We start from the raw sequence: 14,833 nt of genomic DNA on the forward strand, positions 1-14,833 counted from the left end.
CGACCTCCTCATTGAATTTTTAGAACGACTAAGTATATGAATAACATTTATTTATTTATTTATTTATTTATTTATTTATTTATTTATTTATTTATTTATTTATTTATTTATTTATTTATTTATTTATTATATCCTCAAAGGTCCCATATGGGACTTTACATGAGGGGTGGGCGTCATAAAATGGTGGTATCGATGAAGGTGTATGTTAGGATGTGGTTGAGTCTGCTTCCTGGATGGCATTTTTGAAGCGCGCAAAATCGCGGATGACTGCTGCTTCGTTCGGAAGGTCATTCCAGTCTCGGGTGGTGCGCAAAAAGAAGGGCTGCTGAAATGAGGTGGTGTGGGCACATGGCGGAATCACAGCATTTGGATGACTTGTGTGATGACCTCGATGGACCGGCTGGATGAGGTGGTTGTCACGGGGGGTTGAATAAAAGAATCTGTGAAAAAGGCAGAGACGTGCAATAAGACGACGAAGAGCGAGGGTAGAAAGATTTAACTGGGATTTGAGGGCGGAGACGCTCGAGTAGCGGGAATAATCTGAAACAATGAATCTGGTTGCTCGGTTCTGTACTGACTCAAGTATTTCGATATGATTAGTTTGGTGGGGGTCAAAGACAGCAGCTGCATACTCAAGTTTTGGTATGACAATGGTTTTATAAGCGAGTAGTTTAACGGAAGGTGGTGCCATGGAAATGTTACGGCGTATGTACCCGAGAGCGCGGTTATCGGAGTGAATTATGTGATTTATATGGTCGCCCCAAGATAGGTTACTCGAAAGATGGACACGCAGGTATTTAATCGAGTCAGTAGCAGCTATATGACAGTTGTTGATTGTGTAAGTAGCCGGCGTGTGGTTTCGGCGACGATGGAAAAAATTAGTAATGTTTTTTTCGCATTAAGGGACATCAACCAGGTGGTACACCACTGCTGAATGCGTGAGAGGTCATGCTGTAGAGAGGAGACATCGGTGGGGTTATTTATAGGGCGGTAGAGGACACAATCATCAGCAAAAAGACGGATGTTAGATTCAACGGAAAGCGGAATATCGTTAATGTATATTAGGAATAAAAGAGGCCCTAGGACGACACCCTGGGGCACGCTGGACAAGACATGCGAGAGGTCGGAGGAGTGATCATTAACATGCACGAATTGTTTACGGTTTGTTAAGAATGCTTTAATCCAGTTAGAAACATGCCGATGAAGGTTTAGACGCGAGGTTTTTTGAAGGAGACGGGAGTGGGGTACCTTATCGAAGGCTTTTTCAAAATCTAAGAACAGTGTGTCAATTGGGATGTTACGGTCCATATGAAGGTGAATGTCGTGCAGGAATAATGTTAGTTGGGTCTCGCATGAGTGATCTTTACGAAAGCCATGTTGGTTTGGGTTAAAGAAGTTTACGGATGATAAAAATGTAGCAACATGAGAAAAGATGACGTGTTCCATGATCTTTGAACAAACACTAGTGAGCGAGATTGGTCGGTAGTAACCTGCAAATGAGCGGTCACCTTTCTTGAAGACCGGAAAGACCTTCCCAACTCTCCAGTCTAATGGAACTTCACCTGTGTCGGGTGACTGCTGAACAATGATTGACAATATGGAACTGCATACATGTTCAGTATTTTTCAGAATTTTGGCGTTTATGCCATCTATACCGCATGACGAAGAGTTCTTTAATTGGTTAATAACTTTTACAATTCCCTCTGAATTGAATACAATCTTTGGCATTGGCGGAAAAGCAAAATGCGGAAAATCAGGAAGTTCGTTGTTAGGTTCGTTAGTAAAGACGGAACAAAATGCAGAGTTGACGGATGGAACGTCGCAGTCGGCAACGGGGAACCCAGAAGTGTCACAAAGAGAGACTGTGGTTTTGTCGTCCGGTTTCATAATTTTCCAAAAGCGGCGTGGGTATGTACATGTATTACCATGTACATACATTGTCACTGGTATTACCATTAATATGTATTACCAGTGACAATTTGTATTAGATGCTGCAAATCACTTCTTGAATGCTGCCCTCTGTTAAGAACGAGTAAGAAATGTGTTTTTTCGTAAAAATATTATGTTGGCATGCCCGCAAAATCTTTCCAGGAATAACTGTCTTCAATCTTTTCAATATTTGTGTTTGTGTGTGTGTGTGTAACAGGTACGGCAAATATCACGTAAACTTCGGAACTGCATCAGCTTTGAACTGAAGAGGTGCCTGATAACAAAAAAATGAAGTCCACGAAATAACCAGAATTTTAATGCAGATTGTTTACGCAAAATGTTCATCTTTTTGCACAAATGATGCGGCCAGGGAAAAGCAAGAATGGGCAAGTACACCTCGAATACGGGCAAAATATAAGTCACCGGAAACAGTGCGCAGTATGCTTACGCAAAACTTCACAAATGTACATTTAAATATGCAATCAATAAACGGAACTAAGCAATGATCACTATACATAATGGCCAACTGATATGTCCTTTGGGCCAAGCTGCTGTCTCGGACGCACCATGTAAACAGAACTCTAAAGGAAGAGCGCAGAAATAACGAAAGAAACTACTTCAAAACTGTTTTAAAAGTGCGAACCACTATTGTGCACTCAATTTAAAGGAAGGTTGCCGCTTCTAGTTCAAAAAGCAATGAAGAACAAAAACGACAAATGAAAGTAACAAACAATGCTGTTAGTACGGCCTCCCAATAGTTGAATTTGTTTGGTAACGCCGCGTATGCCGACCTCTCAGTGAACAAGGTGAAGCTGTCGATTGGCTGGTAATGTCCACCTGATGCCCGTATTCTTATGTTTATATTAGGTCACAGTGTTAACTGCTAAAAGGTACAAAATCCTCACGGCTTTAAAAGGTGGTGAACAATAATATTGCGTCAGAATTACGGGCTCATTGACCTGAACTCTGGAACAGTAGTGTCTTTTCCTTTCGTTTGCGCTGATTTTTGTCCTGCTCGGTATTAAAGGACAACGTTGACCCGGCGAGGAAGCTTAGCGAAGCGGTCAATGACTTCCGACACGCTGATGTCGACATTTCTGTGGGCGTACAGAAGTGCCTGGCCAACCATGCGTTCCTCAGACATCGTGGAGCGTAAGTAGTTCTTAAGTAACCTCATACTTGAAAACGTTCCCTCTGCGCTGGCAGTGGTCATTGGAAGGGTGACTAGAATCCGGAGTAGCTTGTACACATTCGCACAGAACCTGCTGTCGCAATGAGAGAGGGCATCGGTTCCTGTACCGAGGCTCTGGTTTGCTGCTTTGTTCGCCCACTTTGTCCACCATAGTCGCAGTTCTCCAAAACCAGCCCTCGTTTCGACGTCATGCGCAAAAACGGTCAGGAGATTTTCTGCTCCTTTCTCCCGATCATCTTGCATTGGTGGTATTGCGGATGATACAATTAATGAAAAGTCCTTTAGAAGTGTCCTGTGCTTTTCGAACCGTTGGTTTAACTGGGCTAGTACGTGGTTCATGAACGGAATGAACAGGGTTCTGCGAAAATATTCTTCCGCACTTTCGAATGCATTGCTCCCAAGGTTTTGCTTCCGGACACCGGCTCGACGGCTGGTGATCTCCACATTCAGTTTTTCTGCCAATGCCTGCATTTGTGCAAATATTTTTGAGAAAGAAACATTCGTGTTCTTGCGGTCACTTTCAACTGTCTGCTGTATCACTTCTATGTCGTCAATGGCAGCGCTCATGTCGATACTCCTCGTCTGCAGCTTCTTTGACAGTGGCAAAGTCAGTGCTAACACGTGTTCCGTCACATGCAGGCTTACAAGGAACGCTGGTGAAAAGAGTGCCAACATTAGACTGTTTGCCTGCACTGGACTTTCGCCATTTCCGTTAAACTTAATCTCCTCTAGTGCTGCGATCAACGGCTCAAAGAGGCTCACAAATGAAAGCACTGCATCGTGCTTCTCGGCCCAGCGCGTTTCGCATAGTCCCAAAAGGCGCTGCCTTGTAGGCTCAGGACAGCTCAAACTTATCACTTTTCGCAAAACGTGTGAGCGGCTAGAAGATTTACGGAAAAAGGCTGACGTCGCCTTCAGAGTCCCAAAACAGTTTCGAATGTCTGTGATGGAGCATGCTGCACACACAACTAGATAAAGGGAGTGACACGCGCAGTGAGTACATAGAGTGCGGCTGGATATTTCTCACGGACAGCAGCTTGAACACCATTCGTTTTGTCGGCCATCGAACTTGCACCACCGTAGCCTTGACCACGGAGATGCTGCATGTTAATTCCCATTTCTATAAGGAGCCTTATGATGGTGTCGGCCAGGGCCCGGCCATTTGGTCGTGAATTGGCACAAAGCCTAAGAACACTTCTTCGATTCCGTTCGCATTCTTATTAAGGTACCTTGCACAAAGAGTAAGCTGCTCGATACCCGCAACATCCGTCCTTTCATCAGCAAGTACGGAGAAGCAGCCTGCAGCGTTTACTTTTGCGACTAGGCTTTCCTTGATGATTGCAGCAGAGATTTCTATAATGTGGTTTTGTACATATAAACTAAAATATGAGGCCTTATTTGGGCAACTTTCCAAATGCTTTTTTTGATCTTTGTCGCCACAATCCGCGCGCATGCGAAGCAGCTCTTTGAAGTTGCCTGTATTTGTAGAGGAGGCTGTGCTTGAATCCATGGGACCACTGTCTCTATGTCCACGGAGAGCCACACCTTGCCACCCGCAAAAGAGAACTGTCTCAACAATAGGCTGTAACTTCCTTCGGATCTCTCTTATTTGAATTTGCCTGCCATGGTCCAGCTGATCATCAACACTGGGCACACATCCTGAGAAGGTTTGAAGAAAACTATCGGCTACCAGATGAGCGTCAGTGTGGTATTTAGTGACTTCATGTGCACCGAAGACTTCGAGGGCGTGCTTCCACTTTTGAAATGGCTTGGATACGAGGGCCTTAGTGCGCGCATGTTGGCCCTTGCCAATCTCACTTCTGCTAAAAAGGACACACACTCGGCAAAACGCACCCTCTTAAAGGAGTACTGACACGATTTTGAAGTGCAGCAAAACGGACGTTTTTGGTTTCCTTGGCATGTAGTGTTAACGCTCTCCCCATACCGCATCCGGGAAACACGTATAAATATTTAAGTTTGATTTTAAAGTTTTCATCTCCCAGCATCTGCAAGGCAGCTTCACCGCATGGAGAGCCCTATGACGTTTCAAGTCAGCTCACTTGGTTTGCAAAATCTGGGTTCTGCATGCAGCCTAAATCACAGAAATCGCTGTCGGAGGCACTGGACGACAGTTCACTCATCATGAACCACGTTCGACTGACAAAAGACCGCAGGTGCATATTCTCAAAAGACCGCAGGTGCATATTTCGTGGGTTGCAGTCTGCCCGTGACGTCACGGGCAGACTTGACACGTCACTATGAAGCCGCCCTTCCGAAACCGAAACCGAAACTGCTGGTTGAAAGAAGCGGTATTAAAAATATATGCAATGCATCCCCAGGCACCACGACACTCTTTTTAGGATTCTCGACACCCGTGCTTTCATTTAGAGCAACAACCCGAAAAATTTTAAAATTCATGTCAGTACTCCTTTAAAGCGCTGAGAAGCTAAGCCATCGGTACCTGTCCAGCCAAGCCACGTAAACATTCATTTCTGCTTAAAATCGTTCATAGACTTAAACATATAGCATGGCGGAGGAATCCAAGGAGAAGCTAGCAGTTGATGTTTTGTGTCATCATCCACTTTTGAGCCATCTGTGTAGAGCCCGATATCAAACTTGCTTCTGCTAACATTTTGAGGGTCATAAAAAGATAAATAATTAAATAAATGATAATCAGGCTGAAGCCCAATAAATCCCACCACCCGGGTGACGCCGCTGGTTGGTGGTGTATGAGAGCACGAAAAATTTCGGGGGGGGGCTGAAGCCCCATAAGCCCCCCCCCTGGCTACGCACCTGCAGCTGAGCCATTATGCTCGAGGTTTGCCGTGTGTCGTACATAGACACTTATCATCACCATAAAACGGCGCGCGCGCTCTTCTTCCTCTTCTTCTTCGCTCCAAGAACACGTGAGTAGATTTGTCCGGCGTGGGATGCAATAACTCTGATGGGCGAGAGAACGAGTACAGAGAGATTGAAAGAGAGAGTCAGAAAGAAAGAGAAAGAGAGAAATTCTCGGCGAAAAAAAATTTCTTGGCTAGGCGAAATTCGAACCCGCGTACACACGATGCGAAGGCGAGCGCCGTGACCACTCGGCTATCCAGGCACGCTAGCAGAAGTGCAGTGTAGCAAGGGGCTGGAAGAGGGAAGTGAGGGTGAGGAGGAGAGATGTGAGGGCGAGGAGGAGGGAAAGGACGAGTACAGAGATAGAGACATAGAAAGAAAGAGAAAGGGAGGAATAGAGAGAAAGAAAGGGAAGAAAGAGAGAAAAAGATAGAGAGACAGATAAAGAAATGCACAGAGAGGGAAAGAAACAGACACAAAAACAAGATAAAAAGAAAGAGAGCAAGCACAGCTATGTATGGTATAGTATAGCAAGGCGTGGATAAGAGAGAGGTGAGAGGGTAAAAAAAGCCTAGCCAAGCCGGGACCAGCTAGGTGGCCACCAGCTCTGCTGCGACCCAGTCTGTGCGCGGCAAGCTGCGCTAATTTTTTGCAGTTAAAATGTGTATATAGCCCCCTCATCGCTGGTATTCAGGAGTGAAATTTGGATTTGTGTCTTTAGGTATGCCACACAGTAATTGCTTCAATTTGAGTGGAACATTTTAACGTTGCATGCAATCGGGTGATGACCCACTTTAATCCCAAACATTTTCAAACTGAAAGACACCGATATATATATAGGCGTGCTTCACGTTCACGTCAAGTTTAGCCAACTTTCTGTGTCTGGATTTGGCTCTTTTAGCAAAAAAAATTTTGAGTGTTGAAATGTTTCAACACCATATATTGTCAGGCCGCACTTCCTCGCACCCCGAGAGATACTGCTATAGTTTGTAAAACACCGTGTCCGTCTCGCTCCTGCTCTTAGTTGCACTTTTCTTTAACTATACCCAAAAATTCACGGTGAAAATATTTCCAAAACCATATCCGTTAAATCTGAGAAGCGCCCGGTCGTGAAATTTGTTGATCGCCACAATTACTTCGATGTCGCTCGCTTATCGCCCGACGCGGAATACCTAGCTCCCTGTCCCATCAAATTTGAAGCGGTCAGGAACTCCAGCTTCATCCCTATTTTCATCAACAAAGTGCGCAAATGTATTGGAGTCAAGGCGAATGATACCAGATATATTGTCGGTCCCCACTACGCACACCGTAGTGGGGAGCTCTGGATTAATTTCGACCACCTGACGTTCTTTAACGTGCACCTAAATCTAAGTACGCAGGTGTTCTCGCATTTCTCTCCAATCGCAATGCGACCGGTGTGGCCGGGAATCGAACCTGCGTCCTCGAGCCAGCGCGACAGCTTACCTGCTAAGCGAGCACGGCGGAAAGCCAATCAGCGTTAAACAGACTTTTACTGTGTCGAAGTGAAACGATCGAGGTAAAAACATAATCGCCCACCTGAGCATATACAAACACGCACAGCGAACAACTAGCTGGGTAGAGAAGATATATTAATTAACAACAAAGCTCGCGCGAGCACATTCTGCAGTCATATGTATGCGGTCTTGACTAAATACAGGCGCACGGGGGGGGTCTGCGATTTTTTTAAGGGGGGGGATAGGGGTGGTGTCATACGGCCACTCGCTCTTTCCGATGTTTCAGTTCTTTACTTTTTATCATTTAAGGTTGCGCTACCAAAATGTTACCTGGTAAAGCGGACAATATGATACCGTGTCCCGGACAAGCCGGGAAACGGTCTCAATTTACAACTTCGCCGCAACACAGAAAAATCCACGAGGATCGCCAAGCTGCGGCAAAACATTTAATGCAGATTCAAAAGCAAATGTTAGCATTGAAAGGTAATGTCGTTGTGAGGTATATACCGATGAACAATGACACCGAGGGAAAGCGACGTGTATAGACTATATGCACGTCTCCTGACCCCTCGTTCAAACATATATGTCATCATGGAGCGCCATATGATCCCAGAGTGTGAGGTTTCCAAGCATTGTTTGCTGCTTCAAAAAACAAAGAAAAAAAAAAGGAAACAAACAAAGAAGTTGTTTTTACAACACTCACCGAGTTCGATAGAAAGCCCGGTTGAGAAACTTGGACGGGCGGCTCGGTATACATGCAGCCGTGCGGACGCAGTACGTTTCTATTTTTGTTAGGATAACACTTGTGAAAGAAAACTGGTCGTTTTTTTTTAGTGGCTTGCGGGAACAGCCGCTAGATCAATAAGTTAGTGTTTCGGTTTAGTCTGACGGCACCGAGTGCATCACTGGGTGGAGTTGCGTGTTGCTTCTCGAGTGTCGTATATTCGTTGCAAGCTGAAAATAAGGCATGGAATCTACTCGGAGCGGCCGCTCGGCAGTGCATGAGGCGAGTCTTGCGCTTCAGGAGGTATACGATTTCGGGAAGTGAAACGCGACGCTTTTGAAACCTTTATGTGTCGCATTTAATTCCACTGACGTGCGCCATTTACTCGTCTCCGTATAATACTCCAGATTTTACTTACTTTAGGCTTTTCGGTGGGTGAAATTTTATTCAGGAATGAAGTCGAGGTTTTGACGGAAACCCGTCTGGTCAGGAAGTAGCATTATAAAAAAATAAAGAGGAACGTCGACCACAAGAGAATAAGAAAAAGACGTTTCGGCTTCCCTGACGGGCCTTGTTCAAAATCTGGAACACGGCTCCCGAAATTTATCCTGGAATGCAGCAGGAATGTGGGCTCACTTTTCTTCCTCAGTCCGGTCTTTTTTTCTTTAATGATAAGGTAACAAAACTGGAACAGCAGTTGAAGGATTTTTCTTCTTCTTTTTCTTTTTCGTAGCTGTTTAAATATTCAGACAAGAATAATTTCGCAGTTTTAAACAGCACCTTTATTAGACAGTTAAGACATAATATCGCGGGGCATTTGGCCCAGGTGCTTATACATTTGACATAAATATACCCCGTAACTTTCGTGCGGCTACACAACGCCATTCAACGTTTCATTTTCCGAGTCCTCCTTTGAACAGTTGGTGCGACACGAGCTGAAACTAACGCTGGCTTGATCGACGCCAAGGGCGTCCGCAGAACATTTTGCAGGGGGGTGCATACGCAAGGGGGGGGGGGAGGGGGCATTCAGCACTGGCAGCCTTTCTTTCACTGCCTTGACATGACAGGCAAGATTAGTCAGTAGTTTGTAACGCGCGAAATTGAATGGCAAACCTGAAGGCCAGGACCTGAGTGTGCTAATCAAGCTGTGTAGCTTATCGCAACTGCATAGAAAAATATTATCCGCAATTCCAAGGGGGGGCAGCCGCCCCCCCTTGCACCCCCCTCCGGACGCCCATGATCGACGCTTAGCGATTACTGGGCACGTCCGTCGCAAATGGAGTGCATTGAGTAACTCAAACGCACACATGTACACATTAAGAACACGATTGAATGGCGCGAAATGGGTGCGTATCGCACTTTAACATCGCGAAGCTTATTGACGACTTCACGAAAACTTCGCTTCACATAGGTTCCAATATGTATGTTAGACCTGCATAATGTTTTCAAAGAAAAAAAAAAGAACACCTATTTTTTAACCTTATGTAAAGCCTTCGCTAATCTTAATTCATGCAACGAACTCAGTCATGATGAATATACTTACGCTTTCATGGTACGACGCGCTAAAAGAGAGGATGCGGAGCGCCGAACATGTCTTACGTGCACCATGCTCACGCTTCGTTGCTTTTGTGAGTGAGTGAGTGAGTGAGTGAGTGAGTGAGTGAGTGAGTGAGTGAGTGAGTGAGTGAGTGAGTGAGTGAGTGAGTGAGTGAGTGAGTGAGTGAGTGAGTGAGTGAGTGAGTGAGTGAGTGAGTGAGTGAGTGAGTGAGTGAGTGAGTGAGTGAGTGAGTGAGTGAGTATACTAATGAGGGCAATGAGAAGACAATTTCAGTATACTTTTCTAGCGAGTTCAAAACGCAGAAGAGTATCTGCAGGAGGAATCCGAAATAATCGAATATAGTACAATAGAAATTGTTGAAAAAAATTAATGAGTTCGATGTGGACACAAGGCCCCGACACAGACAAGGCAAAGCAGTTTGAAGGTCAAAGTTTGTCGTATGCGCGGTATAGCAAACACTGTGAGTGGGCCCCTTCAAGAGAAAACAAAAGCGTGTTTTTTTTTATCATTTCATTGGGGGGGGGGGGGGGGGGGTTAAGAAAACTCATGTAACAGAGAGCAAAATTAGAAAGGAGGACGACAGAGACAGAGTGTAAAGAGCGCTGTGAGCGAGTGCATGGGCTCTTCGGCGTTCTTTACACTCTGTGTCTGTCGTCGTCCTTTCCAATTTTGCTCGTCGTTACATGAATTGCGATGAAACATCTAGCCCGGCAATCAACCATTCGTGATAACAAAGCTCTTCTGCCAACTCAACGGGCACTTGCAAATGCGTAAGGCATGACGGATGCTACATTAGCAATTAAAAACGGCACAAGAAATATATCTATTAGAATTGGACAAGCATAAGCTTCCCGGTCAGAGTGGGAGCGCACAACGATACACGCATGCGGTGACGACCATGGCGTGCAGCGGCATTCGCCATGACGGTGCACGAAGAGCAGCGACCATGGAAGACGACGGTACGACGGTTCTTCCGGCTGCGTGCGGTCTTGCCGGAAGTGTGCGGTGGCGGTGGCTGACGGTGTTCCCGGGAATCGCTTGGCGGCGGTGGTTTCCTCCCCTAGAGCTGTACCTAGAGCAGACTCGGAGGAGGTCGACCTGGTGTCCTCGTTTTTAAGCTTTATAGTGTGCCGACAGGGTAACTGCTTTGGGGGGCTCCGCGGACACTCTCGCGCCCGCTGCCTCGGGGGCCGAGTGAGGGCCCGGACCGCGCCACGTACGTGCCAAAAGAACAAGAACGTGCGCTTCTTCCACGCTCTGCGGCCAAGAAGTTGAGAGGGAAAACAGCAACGGATCGACGAAACCGCCTCGGAGACCTCAACTGTGGTTGCGCTGACTCGGCACCGAAGAAAATAGAACTCAACCAAAGAAACGGGCACGCAGGTTCGCACTTTCCGGCCTGTTTGGGGTCACTTTGAAAGCCGTGAAGAAAACAAAACAAATGCGCAAAATAGTCTCCAGGCTTTGGCTTTGGTTTGGGTGACTATGCGTATGCGAAAATAAGTCAGAAACCAAACAATAAGAACGTCCGAGCTCGCTCGTGTACTGTACTCTTAAAAAAAAGGTTGTAGTACTTACTAACTTCGGTTTACTAACTACTTGTCACATATGTTACTACCCTGTTAGTAAGTGCGGTTAGTAACAGGGAGGTTAGTAACCGTTACTACCCTCGCCGTTACAAACGCACTTGTAGCGGTTACTACCCTTCTCGTTGCTAGCTAGTAAAATAGGTAGTAACGGTTACTACCAAAAAAAAAATTAGTAACCGTGATCCTTTCGCATCACGAGTCTCTTGTTTTTATAACGGTCAAATTCGCGAGCATCAACATTGCAGTATATCATTAGGTAATTATGCACAGTATGTCATGAATCAGAACAGCACACATACACAACGACAAGGCTACACGGCACGTATAATTCATAAGCGGTTCCAGGAGTATATATAGCCCTACCTCTGGGGTACGCAGCTGGTGCCGGTGAGCAGCTAGGCTTTAGGAGAAATAGTTTAAGTTACGCAACTATATTTATATAGCGTACAATTTTATTAGGTGCACGAGGTAACGTAGCGTAGAACTTTTAATCAAGTATATTAAGACAATCAATATGTTATGTATATTTTGGGTAATATCACCTCAACATTGCCTAATATACAAGACCCAACACGGGGTACTCAGCTTACCAATATCGTCTCAATGATCTTGAATGGATCCCCGTGCTAGTGAATAGGTTGTAAAGAGCTCGTAATAATAACTTCTATGATTCGTTTAACAAGTTCATTTAACAGGTGCATCGCAAAAAGTTAGTAACGGTACGCAAGAGGTAGTAACCGTTGCAACTTTTAAGTGTCTGCTAACGTAGGTAGTAAAAAGGTAGCAAAAGGTTAGTAATGGTCCAAGAAAGCTAGTAACAGCTGTTGTTATTATTTGCTCGTGGTTACAAGCTTTTCCCTAACTTTTTTTTAAGAGTGCACGACAGCATAAAATTTCGGGCGACATGCAATCAGACTCAAATATCAATTCCTCTAAAAATGTTGGCCGTACAAATTATATGTCTTCAAGCCATGATCAAAAAAAGTGAATACGAGAAGGGTTTGAGAAAATATATTAAAATATATTAAAAACTTTCACTCAGTGAGTGAATGCATGTTTTTGAAGCACTGTGAAGGGTTATAAGCAAAGTAGCTTTTTGTTACTAACTCGAGTTAGTAACTTGGCTGTTTGGGTAGTAACAACACGCCTGTTGCTTTCGAGTTTGTAAATGGTTAGTAACTGTCTCATAGAGTTAGTAACAGTGGCTGTTACTAACATTTTCCTTCCAGTTACTACCTTTTTACGAACTTTTTTTTAAGAGTGATTGTATTAGACGAAAATAACACAACGAAGATTTTCTCTTTAAATGGAGAGCCTATTCCGTTCGCCGAGAATGCGCTTAGCAGGCACTAGCTTCTCATGCATTGGGCGGTCGTTATTTGTGATGTTGCATTATGGCGTCTCTCTCCAGTGCCAGGGAACCGGTGCGTCGAGACATGGACGCTAAACCGTCGCCAGAGTTCCCAAAAGATCCCAAACACCAAGGAGGTTGTACATTGTGTGTATACATAAAATAACCCCTTGTTAGAAGCTAATATAAATAACCAATATCGTGCTTGCCGACAAGAAACGCCAGGCCTGCGCAGGACACGCACCACAGTCACAACGAAAGTTGGAGGAGTAGACTTTCTAGAGCCCGCTGTAAACTTTCTTGGGGCGATTACTGCTAGTACAGTTTCAAGGTAACCACTGTACTCTATAAATCATAATAATTTTGCGAAGTGGCGATGTACCCATTATCCCATTATTCAGTGAAGAGGTATACGCGTCTTGATGACCTATACGCGTCATGATGTTGTGGCTGATGGTGGTGGTGGTGGTGAAACTTTATTTCCCAAAAAGGGGTCCTGAAGGACGCCCGGCTAAAAGCTATAGAGGGCACTTCCCATGTTGTCTGATGACGATGAAGAATTATGCCTGAGCCCTTTGTAATAAGTGGGAAGCTTTAAACCGCCAACTCGTTACGCATTTCGCATTGTCCCGCTCGAACCTCAATTTTTTTTCTTTTTTTTTTCTTTCTTGCACGATAGCGGTTACGCATACCGGCGGCGACGACGAAGGTCAACTACGCGCCACCAAAATCGGCGGTTGTTATGATCTCATTACAGCTTTCGCTGCAAAAAATACAAAGATACCGCCAGTTTCGTCACAGCGTCAGATTATACTATCTAGGTGAGCGCCATTCAGCGACGGATGCCCCTATATACAATTATTTGTTATCATGTCGGTAGACTCTATACAGAATGTCAATTTCACAGAAGCCAGAAGGCGTGAATTTTCTTTAAGACATTCCTTACCGATGTAAAATTAGAAGTTATCTTTAAACGATTGACATCTGGTTAGCTATCCTGTAAATGTAAATCATGTCATTTTAGTGCGATAACGTCATTGTGAATTGTCGACCAAGGAACGTCCGCCTCTTAAAAATGGCACTTTCTGTTTAACAGCAGCCACGTCGTAATAAGATGTATGTACATACGAGCGCCGCATCAAGGCATTGCTGGATGGAAGTGACATCAAGAAAAATATGAAAACGCTCCGGAAGCATTGGAGAGGGCGGGTATGAATATGTTATTGACTGGACGTGGAGAAAAGCTCCAGCATCATTAGGACGGAGAATGACGCGGCGCCCCACTATTTCGTTGGCACAGAAGAGCAGCCATGGTAATAACGGCCGCCATATTGAAAGAATATATGCCGCACTTCTTCTACCCACTCCCGCTGTCCAACAGGAGGTCGCGGTTCCTAGTTGCGGCAGCCGTATTTACACACACACACACACACACACACACGCACACACACACACACACACACACACACACACACACACACACACACACACACACACACACACAGGCGCGCGCGCGCGCACGCACACACGCACATACACACACACGCCAGAATTTTTCCATCGTCTTTTGACGATGGAAAACGAGAGTACACATAAGTGAACGGTATGTTGATTAAATATTTGCAATATTTTATTGTTTTAATGTTCGCTCTTTTAAGGACATGCTCTACGTTTTTCTACCCTTGCTTTGTATTCCTCTTTTCCTAACTACTTTTTTATTTGTTTCGTACAACTAAAACACGTTAAGTAATAACGTTGCATACACTCTGCTTTTTTCTCTGTTTGTTTTTCTTTTACTGATAATGCATTACAATACCTTGCACTTCAGCTCTCTCCAAAGCGGCGCGCATTATTTTATCAGTCAAGAAAAAAATAAATTAAGATTGCTTACTATGTTTACGACATTGACTGTTAAATTCTGTGCTTGAGCTTGTCACATAGCCAAATAAGCACTCAAAAAGAGCACCATAAGTGGATCATTTTTCCCCTCCAACGACGTAACACATATCTGCTTATCTGACACCACATGTTGTCATCAAGTGACCATAAGGTACGGGATGAAAAAGTGATAATTGTTCCGTTGAATTAACAATCTCGCTAACAAAAACAGCGCAGGAAAATTCATGTTACAGTAATTCTGTTTTCTCGATATGCGAGCCATATAGTTAGTTGGC

This window comes from Rhipicephalus sanguineus, chromosome 1, assembly GCF_013339695.2.
Source record: "Rhipicephalus sanguineus isolate Rsan-2018 chromosome 1, BIME_Rsan_1.4, whole genome shotgun sequence".
Taxonomy (NCBI): Eukaryota; Metazoa; Arthropoda; class Arachnida; order Ixodida; family Ixodidae; genus Rhipicephalus; species Rhipicephalus sanguineus.